The following is a 13,429-nucleotide window of genomic DNA, read 5'->3' on the forward strand; positions in this document are numbered from 1 at the left end:
TTTTTGAGACAGAGTCTCACTCTCTTGCCTGGCTAGAGTGCCATGGCATCAGCCTAGCTCACAGTAACCTCAGACTCCTGGGCTCAAGTGATCCTCCTGCCTCAGCCTCCCGGGTAGCTGGGACTACAGGCACGCACCACCATGCCCAGCTAATTTTTTCTATTTTTAGTTGTTTGGCTAATTTCTTTCTATTTACAGTAGAGACAGGGTCTCGCTCTTGCTCAGGCTGGTCTCGAACTCCTGAGGTCAAGCAATCCTCCCGCCTCAGCCTCCCAGAGTGCTAGGATTACAAGCGTGAGCCACAGCGCCCAGACTTCTTTCTGCTATATATTGAGATAACAGAGAGAGGAAGGAAAGTAAATTGCCCCTTTGATCTTTTGATTGTTCAGTCCCATTTATGCAGGTAGAGGGGAAGCTCACACCAATGTTTTTTGTTCTTGAATGGCCTTTAATTCAAAATATTCTTTATACCAAGGAATCATATTTTGGGGTTGAAATTTCCTGAGCTCCTTCAGTATAAAATAAATACATAATAGGCTTTCTATATGTGTTAATGTCAAAGGAAAATATGTTAGGTTATTCTAGAGAGATAGAAAATAGAATGGCATTGGTAAATATGGGACATTCTGAGAAGGTTCCAATAAAAATTTTTTTAAAAATTTAATGATTTCAGAAAGCTAATTTGAAAGTATGATTGAATATGTTAGATCATTAGTTTCACTTGGTAAATTACTATTTCCGAAAAAGTAATAATTTAAGTAAATGAACATCTAACAACAAAGTATCAGTTAAAAGACACTGTTTCTCAGAAAACCTTCCTGCTTTTCATTTATACTTTTTATCCAAAAAGACAAAAATGAAGAGGAAAGGAAATAATCCTTAGTATGATTTTTGTTTGTTGCTTTCATTTTCTCCACTATTTTCTTTTTATTTTTTTATTTATTTTTTTAAATTATTTAAGACCTTTATTAACAGGTGCTTGCAGTTTGTTGACTTTTTTGAAAAAAATCAAGGTGTAAACTTTTATTACAAATTAAAAATGAAGTTCTTAAAAATCTCAACTTGACCAGATAGGAAACAATTTAAAAACCTTTAAAGGCGTATTGAGAAAAACCAGGCTTTTTTAAAAAACACATTTTTTATTACCAAAAAAGACGTCTTTAGGTAAAAATAATAAAAACCCCATGCTGCATAGATAATGCAGATAGTTCTGGTTCTCTGGTCAACGGGCAAAAAGCGAGCACTTAAGGTCTTCAGCTCCAATCTTTCGTTCACTTCCTATTGCTGGAATTTCATATTCATTTCTTCTTGTTGGATGACTAAACCGGACTATGGTAGAGATGGTCAGCCGGCATTTACTCAGCCTCGCCCTGCTCAGCCTCGGGAGCGGAGGAATTCTCAGCTGGTGGATCGGCTGCTTTTGTCTCTTTGTCATCTTGTGGTTTAGGGTTTTCTGGGCGTCTGCAAGGTAATTGAGGTTGCAGGGTACCGACGTTGCAGTGGCTGCTGACCTTGGGTCTCATCCCCTTGATTCTCTTTATCCTCTTCACTGCCGCCCCCTCTGGGCTGTCTTTGGCGAGGAGGGCCCCTGCGGAACCGTGGTCCATAAGCCCGATACATATTCTGTCTTACTGGTCGACCCTGTTCTCCTGCACCCTGGCTGTCAGCACCCTCCATCACTTCCCCTGTGCAGGAGGGTGGAAGACTGTGGTCCACGCCTACAGGGTCTCCCCTTGTAGTAAGGTGGGGACCTGCGGTGGGCGGCGTTGCTGGCCTGGCCTTCAGGAGCTCGCTCCGATCCCTCATTCTCTTCCCCGCGCTCACCGTTCTGATAATTCTGCTGGTGATCGCATGGAGGACCCCGCGACGTGGATGGCGTCTGTAATGGTTCCGGTCTGCTGCGTATTTACCGCCTTGAACTGGATTCCACCAGGGCCTGTGACATTTGCTGCCTCCGCACCCTTTTCTCCTTCAACATCAGACTCCACAGTTTCTCCATCTCCTACACCGCGAAGGTGCTTCCTGGGGTTATTCTTCTTTATGGCGGTCTGGTGTGCAAATACATCTTCCTTGGTGTCATTCCTGTTGATGAAACCATGTCCGTTTCTTACATTGAACCATTTTACTGTCCCCAAAACCTTCGTTGTGATGACCTTTTTGTCCCCGCCGGCAGGCGCTGCCGATGTGAGGCCGCCCGTGCCACCACTCCCTGCGCCGCTGCCCGTGGTGCCAGCCTTGGAGTCGGCAGCGCTGAGGGCGGCCGCTGGGTCTCAGCCTCGCTGCTCGTGGTTACGGGGATTGTGACTGGGGCCGGCTGGGCAGTTGCAGCTCCTCCCGATGTGTGGTGGTAACTAGGCCGGCGGAGGCAGCGGGGCTGCACAGGGCTCTCTGGGGTCCGCTCTCCGCTCCCGCTACCTATTGAACTCTATATTTTCTTTTTAAATCAGATATTTAATCTCATGAAACCTGATGGTTGCATCATTAAGCTAGACTTCAATTTCAAATAATGCTGGATTTCATGGAACTCGTGACTCTGAACAGGCAAAACAATGCACCAGGACTTCTCAGAGAAACACAATGGAATAATAAAATATAAACCATAAATATAAAATTTATAATATTAGTAATTTTGTTGGAAGTATTTATTGAGCCAAGTTCTCCATGGTGCCAAAGTCACTCCCTGATAATAAACATAATAGTTCCAAAAAGTAAAGTTCCAGTAGCTTGAGAAAGTTAACACTGTTCTTGAAGGATTAACTTAAATCCAAAGAAAACACAAACCCATAAATGTAGAGATTTTTATTAAATGGAAATTAAGAAGAGTACTTTGGAAGACTGACACAGGGCAAACCAGGCTAAGAAGTATCTTTTCAGTTGGAAAGGTTAACAACCATTAAAAACTACTAAAGGTCATTAAAATACAAACATTATATGAAGTTGACCTGATCATCGTTTTGGGAATGCTTAAGAATATTGGGGATTTTTTTAAAAACACAAAATACACACTTTTTAATTTGTATATGTATTTTCTCCTCACATTTTTAAAGAAAGCTGAATTTCCTGGTAGATCTCCTATAAATATGTATATACAAAATGCCTTCAAGCTGAATCTCCTACTTGGCTCAGAATCTCCTAGGTGGTTTGTATGATGTTAATAAAGTTAATTGCTCAACCTGTGGTCAGGATGCCAACCCATACCAATGTCCTTAGGGACCTTATTCTATGTGTTACAAACTCATTCTCCAATATCTATGACATCTCTGTTTACCCAGCCAAGGCGGCAACCTTAATTGTGCCTTTTCTGTACGCAACAGGAGCTCTGTAAGAAGAGTTGTGGCTACATTCCCAAAGCATAGGAATTCCCAAAGCATTTCTCCAGTATCTACCTCCTACAGGCCACCTTAAGACTTTTCAGATGGCTTTATTTACTCTGTTTTTTTTCCTATTGCCTCAAACCAAGAGTCTCCGTTTCCATTCATGAGAGTTGAAAAATCTTCCTGCCTTTTATTTTCTCTCCCCTCCCAGAGGATTCTTTCCTTTGTTCTGTAGCCCAGAGGCCAGCTCCACCCTCACCCAGATGACTGCTTCCTGGTTTTTGTACTCACCTCATGGCCTACCCCCTATTAACCCACATATGGAGTTAGCTAAAACCGAATCTTTTCTTACAGCTTTTAAATATGTTTAAATTGGGAGCGGGGAGCCAAGATGGCTGACTAAAGACATCATTCTTTGGATCATCCCAGCTGGAAGGTAGAATATTGGACTGAGGAAAGTAGAGAGCAGTTGCAGCTCAGGTGTGGATCATAGGGAGAGACAACAGAGATGCCTGGAGACCCGACTTAGAAAAACTGCAAAGCTGAGAAAGAAGAAGATGGAGAAGAGAAGACAGCAGTGCGGTCCAAACCCAGAGAGGCTCAGAGCCCAGTGAAAGGGTAAGGGGGGCTTCCCCTCCCTCACATAGGTGCCTTCAGTGAGCACTGGGACATAAAACATTTTGGAGGTGCTTCCACCCTCCATGAGCCCAGGCACAGTGGCTAAATAGGAATGGCAGGGTGAACCAGCAATCCACAGAAGTTCAGCTGTTCAAAAGGGACACTTTTCAGGAGAGTGCCACAAGGGATAAGAGTGCCAGCTATCTAGACCCTTCCTCCTCTCCACCACCTCCAATCACAACATTAGTAACTTTAGCTCTCAGGCCAGTCGATAGCCATGCCCTCCATGCCCCCGCCTCCCCATTGCAATTGCAAGAATACTCTGAACCAAGTAGCACACAGATGGCTACATCTCCATGGTGGGTGTACATTCCCAGCCAAGCCCACCACTGAGAGTAGGGACACCGCAATTGGTGAGCTTCCTGCTGTCAGGTGTTTACAGGATCACACACTGGTAGCTTAGATAGGCAGGCCAGAACTGGTGCCTTCCCAGACACAGAGTGGTGCAGGGACATGCAGGGGTAGATTTTGGTCCTAGACACAGGTGGTGAGGAAACCCTTGTGGACATATCCAATGAGAGAGTGTGGAGGGGTGCTGAGGAATGGGGGATCTGTGAGCACAGCTATCTCCCACCCCACCCCCCAGAACCACCATACCAAATGCCTCAGGTGCACTGGCCGAAAGGAGCAGTGGCCCCTCCCCCAACTCATTACAATAGGGAGTGCAGCCTGAGCCAAGAAAATTATGAGTGACCCTTCTCCCAGGATGGAGTATGCCCATGACAGAGGCCCCCGCAGACAGATAGGCCTACCTCTCTCTCCTTGGGGTCTTGTGTTGGAACAGGCATGTACAGTTGAGGATCCTCCCACCTGCCAGCATCCCACAGAGACACGCGCTAGTGGGTCAGACACATGGACTGAGGGGTAGTTCAAGAGCCTGTCTTAGGCGACGAGGGAAGTCACAGGAATTGATCTGATGGGAGAGTGCTGTGGAGTTACAAGAGTAAACAGGGAGAGCACCCATCCCTCCCTGCAGAGAGACTGTACTAGTAGACCAGAGGAAAGAGTCTGACCTGAAGCCTTAGCTCTCAAGCAATCAGGCCCCTCCCTCAGGAACAGCCTACCTGGCTTGGAGAGATTGCCCTGAACTTCATACCATTGGCTCCCCCTAGTGGCCAGATAAGCAACCTCTGATACCCACCAAGGCCTTGCAAAGCCTCTCTGGCTCTCACAATGCAGCCATAATTTGTCTTGCTCCTCCCCCCACCTCTATTCTCAGGGGAATAGAGATCAAGCAAACCCCTGGGAGCTACAGGGTCCTTTCTAAAGCCTGGAGCATTTGTATGCCCCACCTGGGGGGACTAGAGCTTACAATGGACACAAAAGACATTCTCAACATCTGGCTCTTCCATGCAAATATCAATCAATGACAGGGAGAACAACCCTGTAGCTAAACAAAGCACCTTCCAATGCAAGCAAACAGGGATTGGCTGATTCATACTCACGTGTACCACCCACCATCACTGAGATTAAGCTGGGGGAACTAACTCACTATACACTGTTGGGAAGAGGTGAAAACAACAGGTCAAAGGTAACCCAAGAATTACCCCTAACCTGCTAGAACACCCCATAGGCAACTCAGGACCAGCACTCCTCTCCTTGGTATGCTCAGGGACTGATCTTTGGGGACCCAGAAACAGGCCCATAAGCCAGGCCTAACACCCCAACATCTCAACCAAAATGCCAGATGAAAAGGAATGAGCAAAAGAACTCTGGAAACAAGAAAAATCAGTGAAAGGACATCCGCCCCACAAAAATCCAATACCTCCTTACCAACGGATACCAAACAAAATCAAAAGATTGAAATCACAGATGAAGAATTTCGAATATGGATTGTAAGGAAACTCAATGAAATACAAGAGAAAATAGAAACCTAACACAAAGAAACTACAAAAACAATGCAGGAAATGAATGAAAAATTTACTAGGGAAATGAATTTATTTTTAAAAAATCAAACATAATTTCTAGAAATAAAAAACTCATTCAAGGAAATAGAAAACACAGTGGAAAGTCTTAAGAATAGGCTATATCAGGGAGAAGAAAGAATCTCAGAGTTTGAAGATAACACCTTTGAATTAAACAAGTCAGTCAAAGAGAAGGAACTGAGAAATAAGAGGAACAAACAAAACCTACAAGAAATATGGGATTATGTAAAGAAGATTAACACAAGAATCATAGGTCCTGAGGGCCAAGAAGAAAATACACAAGAGCTGGAAAACCTATTTGAAGGAGTAATTGAGGAAAATTTCCCTGGCCTTTCTAGAAATCTAGATTTTCAGGTACAAAAAGCTCAAAGGACTCCTGGGAGATTCATTTTGAAGAGGCAATCACCACAACATACAGTCATCAGACTGGCCAAACTAAATATGGAAGAGGCACTCCTATAAGCCATAATGCAAAAGCATCAGGTATCTTACAAACAAAAACCCATCATACTAACTGAAGATTTCTCAGTTGAGACTGTATAAGCCAGAAGAGTCTGGGGCCCTATTCTCAGTCATCTCAAACAGAATAATAGCCAACCTAGAGTTTTGTATCCTACAAAACTAAGCTTCTTATATGAGGGAGAAATAAAAACTTTCTCAGACAAGCAAACAGTGAGGGAATTTGTCAAGATCAGATCTGCCCTGCAGGAAGTTCTCAGAACTGCATCAAATATGGATCAAAACAATAAACACCCACCAGTATAAAATCACCCAAAAGCTAAAGGTCAGAGCCCAGATACCACAATGGCTCAAGAGGTAAAACAAAGCAATAAAATTCTACTCAGCAGGATGAACAGAAATCCACCCCACCTATCAATTATTTCAATAAATGTTAATGCCTTGAACTGCCCACTCAAGAGACGTAATCTGGCTTTTTTTATTCATTTTTTTATAATGAATAAAAAAATATGAGCCAAGTATCTGTTGTCTCTGGGGACCACATCTAACTCACAAGGACTCATTCAGACTCAAGATGAAGGGATGAAAAACAATATTCTATAAAAAATGGAAACCAAAAGAAAGTTGATGTGGCCATTCTCTTATCAGATAACATAGACTTCAAACAAACAAAAGTAAAGAAAAAGATGGTCATTATATAATGATGAAGGGAACAATTCTACAAGAAAATGTAACATTCCTAAATATCTATGTACCCTAATACAGGTGCACCCAGATCTGTAAAGCAAATCCTACTTGATGTAAACAAAATAATACACAGTAGCATTGTAACAGCCAGGGACTTCAACACCCCACTGACGAAATGGGACAGATCCTCCAAGCAGAAAATAAGCAAAGAAATGATGGGCATAATTGGAACTCTAGAACAAATGGGCCGAAAAGACATTTACAGAACATTCTACCCAAAAACCACTGAATATACTTATTCTCATCAGCTCATGGAACATTCTGTAAGATCGATCACATCCTAGGTGACAAAACATGCCTCAACAGATTTTAAAAAATAGAAATTATACCACATATTTTCTCAGACCACAGTGGAATAAAATTAGAAATCAATTCCAACTGAAACACTCAACTTTACACAAAGTCATGGAAAGTAAACAACCTATTACTGAACAATTACTGGGTCAAGGAGGATATTAAGATGTTAACCAAAAGATTCTTTGAACTAAATGACAAAGGGGACACGAGTTATCAAAATCTGTGGGATTCAGCAAAAGAAGTCATAAGAGGAAAATTTATAGCCTTAAATGCCTACATCCAAAAGACAATAAGATCAGAAATCAACAATCTAATGAATTGTCTCAAGGAATAGGAAAAGAAAGAGCAAACCAATCAGAAACCCAGCAGAAGAAAAGAAATAACTAAGATTAGAGCAGAACTAAACGGTATCAATACCAAAAGGATTATACAGAAGATTAATGAAGCAAAAAGTTGACTGTTTGAAAAGGTAAAATCAACAGGCTGCTCAATAGATCAACCAGAAATAGAGAACAAAGGACTCTAATAAGCTCAATCAGAAATGAAAAAGGAGAAATTACAACTAACATCACAGAAATATAAAATATCATCTCTGAATACTATAAAAATAGAATTGAAATATATAAATTTGAAAACATTGAGGGAAGAGACTAATTCTTGGAAATACACAACATCCCTAGGCTCAATCAGGAAGAAATAGAACTTCTCAACAGATCAATATCAAATAACAAAATTTAAGCAGCAATAAAAAAATCTCCCAGCAAAAAAACCTTCCAGGCCAGATGGTTTAACAGCCAAATTTTACCAGACCTGTAAAGAAGAGACCTGTAGAGAAGAACTCAATTCTTTGTCTCCACTGTAGTTTTCAGAGCAGTTGCTGTGGGGCCTAGAGCTAAAGGCTGGCTAAAGAGGAAGAGGTGCTTCCAGCAACACGGTGGCTTCCCTAAGGCAATACAGCCATAGCGGAAGGGTAAGTGTCAGGCCTGCTTTACCCCACCACTGAAGTTTCTTTCAGTTAAAAAAATTTTCATTGAATGTCCGTTATATGCCAGGCATTCTGTTGGGCAGTAGGGTCACCAAGATGAGGAAGGCACAGCCCCCATCCTCAAAAAGTATCAGTCTAGTCAATGGTCAATTTCATCAGTTAAAGATTAGAGAGGGTCGTCCCCAGTGAAACACCAGGAATCCTTAACTCATCTAGCGGACTCCTTCCATCCTCCTCTGCTGAACTCACCAACTTGTGTAGGGGGAATTTCAAATTTCACTCCTCAGTCCCCTTACAGCCCTATTTACACTTCCTTTTTTAAGCTCTCCTAATGATATCCTAGATGAAGATTTTATTACCATGTTCAGTTCATTAAAAGGAATTGCATTTCCAGTGAATTTATTGTTGGAGGTATCAATGTACCTCTTACATTAGTCTTCAAGATATGCTGCTTCTGTTGGATAAAACATTGGCAGAGTCTTTTGGTTCATCCCATGTTACCCACATTTCTGTTCCTTTCGTAAGTATTCCTGCTGCTTTGGGATTTTAGCTGTTAAGAGGACAATTAAATTGAATCAAAACAATTATGCAATAATGTTCATGCCAAGGTTTCCTGGCATCACTTACCAGAAATTCTACCGTGTTATACTGTATTGCCCAAATATTTTATTTACATTCAACTTGTCCCAAGGTATTGCTAAGAATAGGAATGAATATATAGCCTGTTTGCTTGGAGTATCAAGCCACATAGCCAAATTTGGACTCGCTAATGTTGTATCTCCCTCGTGAATAGAGAATATGGAATTGAAAAATGACTACCATGGAAGACAGAATGACTCAGAAATCTAAGAATAGCCAAATCATGTGAAAAGACCCAAAGGCTGCTTCAAAATGAACTGCATCTGCCTGATTCACAAAACCGACAAATTACACTATTTAGATCTATGCACAATAGCATTTCACCAGCATTTTATCTGCATATTTAATTTTGCCTGGGGTTGGTATGGGTTTGCCTTCTTACTGTGAGATAATTTATGGGTTCAAAGGTATACTGTAACTCAAAAAATAATCTAATTTGCTTTGTTTCCATTAAATTACAAAGTAATAACTTGGACTGTTTGAAATTATTTTAAGAATAGATTTGAAAATACGTTTTGGATGAACCAAACGCTCCTCAGAAATCTGAGAGACACTGGACACCAAAGCATTGAGAAAGGAAGGTAATACAGAAGTCTCTGTCACTATGGTTGGGGGGCTGTCTAGTATTGCCCTAGGTAAGCTCTTCATCCAGGATTATGGGAATAATCAAACCTTCTGAATGGAGTGTTTCCTCTGCTTTAGTATTATTAGCTGCTTTATCAGGAAAAAATTGGGAACAGAATCTAAAGTGATCTAAGAAGATATCACCACACTCATCACTGTTATTCCATCAAGAAAAGAATGCAGGAGGAGGTTACCAGAACTGAATGTCATTCTGCATTAGCCACCATTGTCAGCAACTGTCATCACCATCACACTGTGCCCTCTGGAATTCCCACACTTTGATCAGCAGACAAAATTATCCTGAATCTCTTCCATGAACGTCCTTGCAACTCCTTGCTTTCCTTAAATTCTGGATCTCGCCTGTGGGATCAGCTTCCCTGTGGCTCTCTCAAATGGAGGATGTTTTTTCTCTCACAAATGGTATAGGCATCTCCACCATTCACCATTGCTATTTCCAAATCATTCTTTCATCTGTAAATTTCCTACTTCTTTTAGTTTCATGACAACTAGAGAAAACACTCAGTCTCCTTTATTCCTGCTATTCTCCATTGATCTCCCATTTATTCCCCCTCATTTATTGAAGATGTTAACTCCCAGTTGATAGCATGGCTTTCCAACTACCATCATACACATGACTCCAACATCTACACAGGTGGCCCACTCAGCCATCTGCCTTCTCCATTTCTTGATCTTCTCCCTCCAATAGTTCCCTTCTGCTCCACTTAGCCACCTCCTTCAAAGGACTCAGTCTAGACTTGTTTACATCAAAACTTCACCATCCCTAAAATTCTGATTGCAAATGTTCCCTTCTCTCACCACCACCATTTAGATTTCCACCTCTGCATCTTAGATTCACAGCCCTATAGACCAGTCTACCATTTTTTCAATTACCTTAAGCCCCCCGAAGACTTAACTTTCCTCTTCCTCCACCTTGGACGATGATGATCCTTTTTTATAAATTCTCTTTCACAGTTATCATTAACTTTCTTTTGTCACTTTCCCCCGTGCACCAGCTTACTAAAACTCTATTCCCCAGTATAGATCAAACCATTTATGTTCTCTTTGCCAGCTGAATATTGCACAGAAAAATTACACAACCAAATTGACTTTTTATTTTAAATGCATTTTCTTAAAAAAAAATCAAATTTACATTGGCAGTCTTTTGTGTCTCTCTAATAGGCTTGCTTTCCTATCTTAAGATGATTATTTCACACCTGTCCTCTCTCCTCAAACTTCACCCTGAGTTCTTTTGGTTTCCCATTCAATTGAGAATGTAAACATCACTAGTGGGAAATTCTTGAGCTTTTCACCACCACTTCTACACACAAATAAGATTCTGAAAAAAGTGATGTCAGCAAGATGGCAGAATAGGAGTTTTCAGTTTTCATTTCCTCGTAGAAACATCAGTTCGAACAAGCATCCATGCAGGAAAGTACCTGCACAAGAGCTAAGGATTCCAGGTGAGAGATTATATGAGTGGAGCACATCCACTGAGTGGAGCACAGAAAGAAGAAAAGAAACACTGAAGAGAGTAAGAAGGACAGTTTCACATGGCCCACATCCCCCCTGCCCCAAGCACATGCAGTGTAGCTCAAAGAGAGACACTTTCATGGGGGACTTCACCACCAACCCCAGCACCAGGCCCAGCACAGTAAATCTCTGTGCCAGGCCAGCCCCTGCAGGTACAAGCTCCAGGCCCGACTGCATACCAACCCAAGCACCAAGCCAGCCTGCCCAAGGACCCTAACAGCAAGCCTGCCTGTGGACCCTGCCAGCCAACCTACCCAGAATCTCTGGACTGACTGACAGATGAAGAGCTTTTCCTGCCAAAACCAGTCTGTAAAGATTGGCAGGGGTGCCTACTTCTCCAGATGCTCAGACACCAATGCAAGGCCACAGAAACATGGGCGTCAACCCTGATTCTTCTTTTTCTCATTACATGCCACCATTTCACACATTAAAAAATTCTGTCCATTCTTTTACTAAAATGTATCTTAAATCCATGCAATTCTGTCCATTTTCACTGCCATCAGCCTGGTCTAAGACACTATCAGCTCTTTTCTAGATATTTTTCTAATGAGCCTCTTAACTGAGCTACCTATCAGAATAGACTTCATGGGCATGAGACCTGGGTGGTCACATGGTCCTGCCGTTAGAAGAGCCCTGAGTTTTGTTTAATGCTCTGCTGTTGTTGTCTTGAAATTTTCAATAATTTTTGATCAAATGGCCCCACATTTTTATTTTGCACTGGCCTCACAAATTATGTAGTTTGTCCTGTCCCCGTTTTGTAGTCTTGCTCCTTCTAATCCACTCTATAGTAAAAAGTCCGGGTAATATTTTTGTAATGTTAATGTGTAAAACACATTGATGTCTTTCCGCTGACTTTGAATACAGTCCCCACTCATATGTGGTCTACAAACACCTGCCTGCCTGGGCCGCAGCCTCTCTTCCCAGCCTCATCGCCCTCACTCACTGAGGTTTCAGGCACCACTGGCATCTTCCGTCTCATCGTACCCGCTGGCTTCAGATCTTTCTCAACATCCAGTTTCCTGTCTCCGAAACCCTCTTTGACACGTTACTTCCTTCTCATACCTCAAGACTTAGCTTAAATAGTGCTTTATCTGTCGGGACATGCTAATTACCATAACAACACCAAAATCTTGGTGGTTCATCACATAGAAAAAGGTTTATTTCATAGTCATGCCACAGCCCAATGAGCTCATGTCAGGTTTCTAAGCCAGCCTTCCGGATGGGGATGCAGCAACCTGCCTTTTTCAACATATAGGCTCCAGCACTTCCTAAGGCTTCCTTTGCTGGATCTGCTGGATCCGACAGGGAGATGAGGAAGGAATGTGTGGAGGGTCACAGGAGAGATTTGGCACCAGGGCTTGAAGGGAAGTTTGTCAATTTTGCCCACATCCCATTGGCCCCATTTATTGTGAAGGAGGTTGAGAATGTTATTTAGCTCAGAGCCCAGAAGGCAAAGGAGATGTGTTTGAGTGTGTATTACTATGTGGCCACTGTCCCTTACTTAGGGAGATGACATCCTTTACTACCTGTGCACACTTACTGTCCCGTACATCCTGTGCTTTCCTGTGCGTACTTACTATCTTGGCCACATCCCTTACCCCAGCACATTACCAGCACTTTTAAAGGTAGTACATAATAATGTTTAGAAGCACATGTTCTGAAATCAGATGTCTTAGGGTCAAACCCCAAGGTCATCACTTTTTGGCTGTGTAAACTTGAGCAACCTACCCAATCTCTCTGAGCCCTAATTTTCTCTTCTGTTAAAAAGTATAATAATAGTATCCACATCAAAGAATCATTGTGGGGATAAGTGACATAATATATGTACAGGGCTCAGTGCCATGCTTAATTTGCTAATGACTCAATAAATGTAGATACGATGATTACTATTCAGCACTCTATGACCAGGGCCTGGCCTGGTACATTGCACAAGCAAGCACTGAATGTACATTGGTTGAATAAATGAAAAACGATTAAGTAAAAAATTTCCCTTCATAGCTAAGATTCCAAGAGACAAGAAGTGTCTTTACTGAACCTTTAGTTCACTGGAGACATTCATTGCTGAATCTCAGCTCTCAGAAGGATCTAACCTTTCAGGTGGTCTTAGACATGACAATAATGGGCAAGCCCTGGGGTCCACCGGATCATTTAAAAACTGTCTCGCAATGTGTGTAAACTTGCATAAAAGCAGATCTCATTTTCCTCCCTTGAAGTTCTGAATGCACCCCTTC

The 13,429-nt window shown here is 42.1% G+C and overlaps 1 pseudogene; it reads right to left on the minus strand.

The window, feature by feature from the left end:
- Positions 1–1,355: 1,355 nt before the first annotated feature.
- Positions 1,356–12,177, minus strand: LOC105807565 (annotated as a pseudogene).
- Between the last annotated feature and the right edge of the window lie 1,252 nt (positions 12,178–13,429).

Source organism: Propithecus coquereli, unplaced genomic scaffold (genome assembly GCF_000956105.1).
Source record: "Propithecus coquereli isolate 6110/MARCELLA unplaced genomic scaffold, Pcoq_1.0 Scaffold16, whole genome shotgun sequence".
In the NCBI taxonomy this organism is placed as follows: Eukaryota; Metazoa; Chordata; class Mammalia; order Primates; family Indriidae; genus Propithecus; species Propithecus coquereli.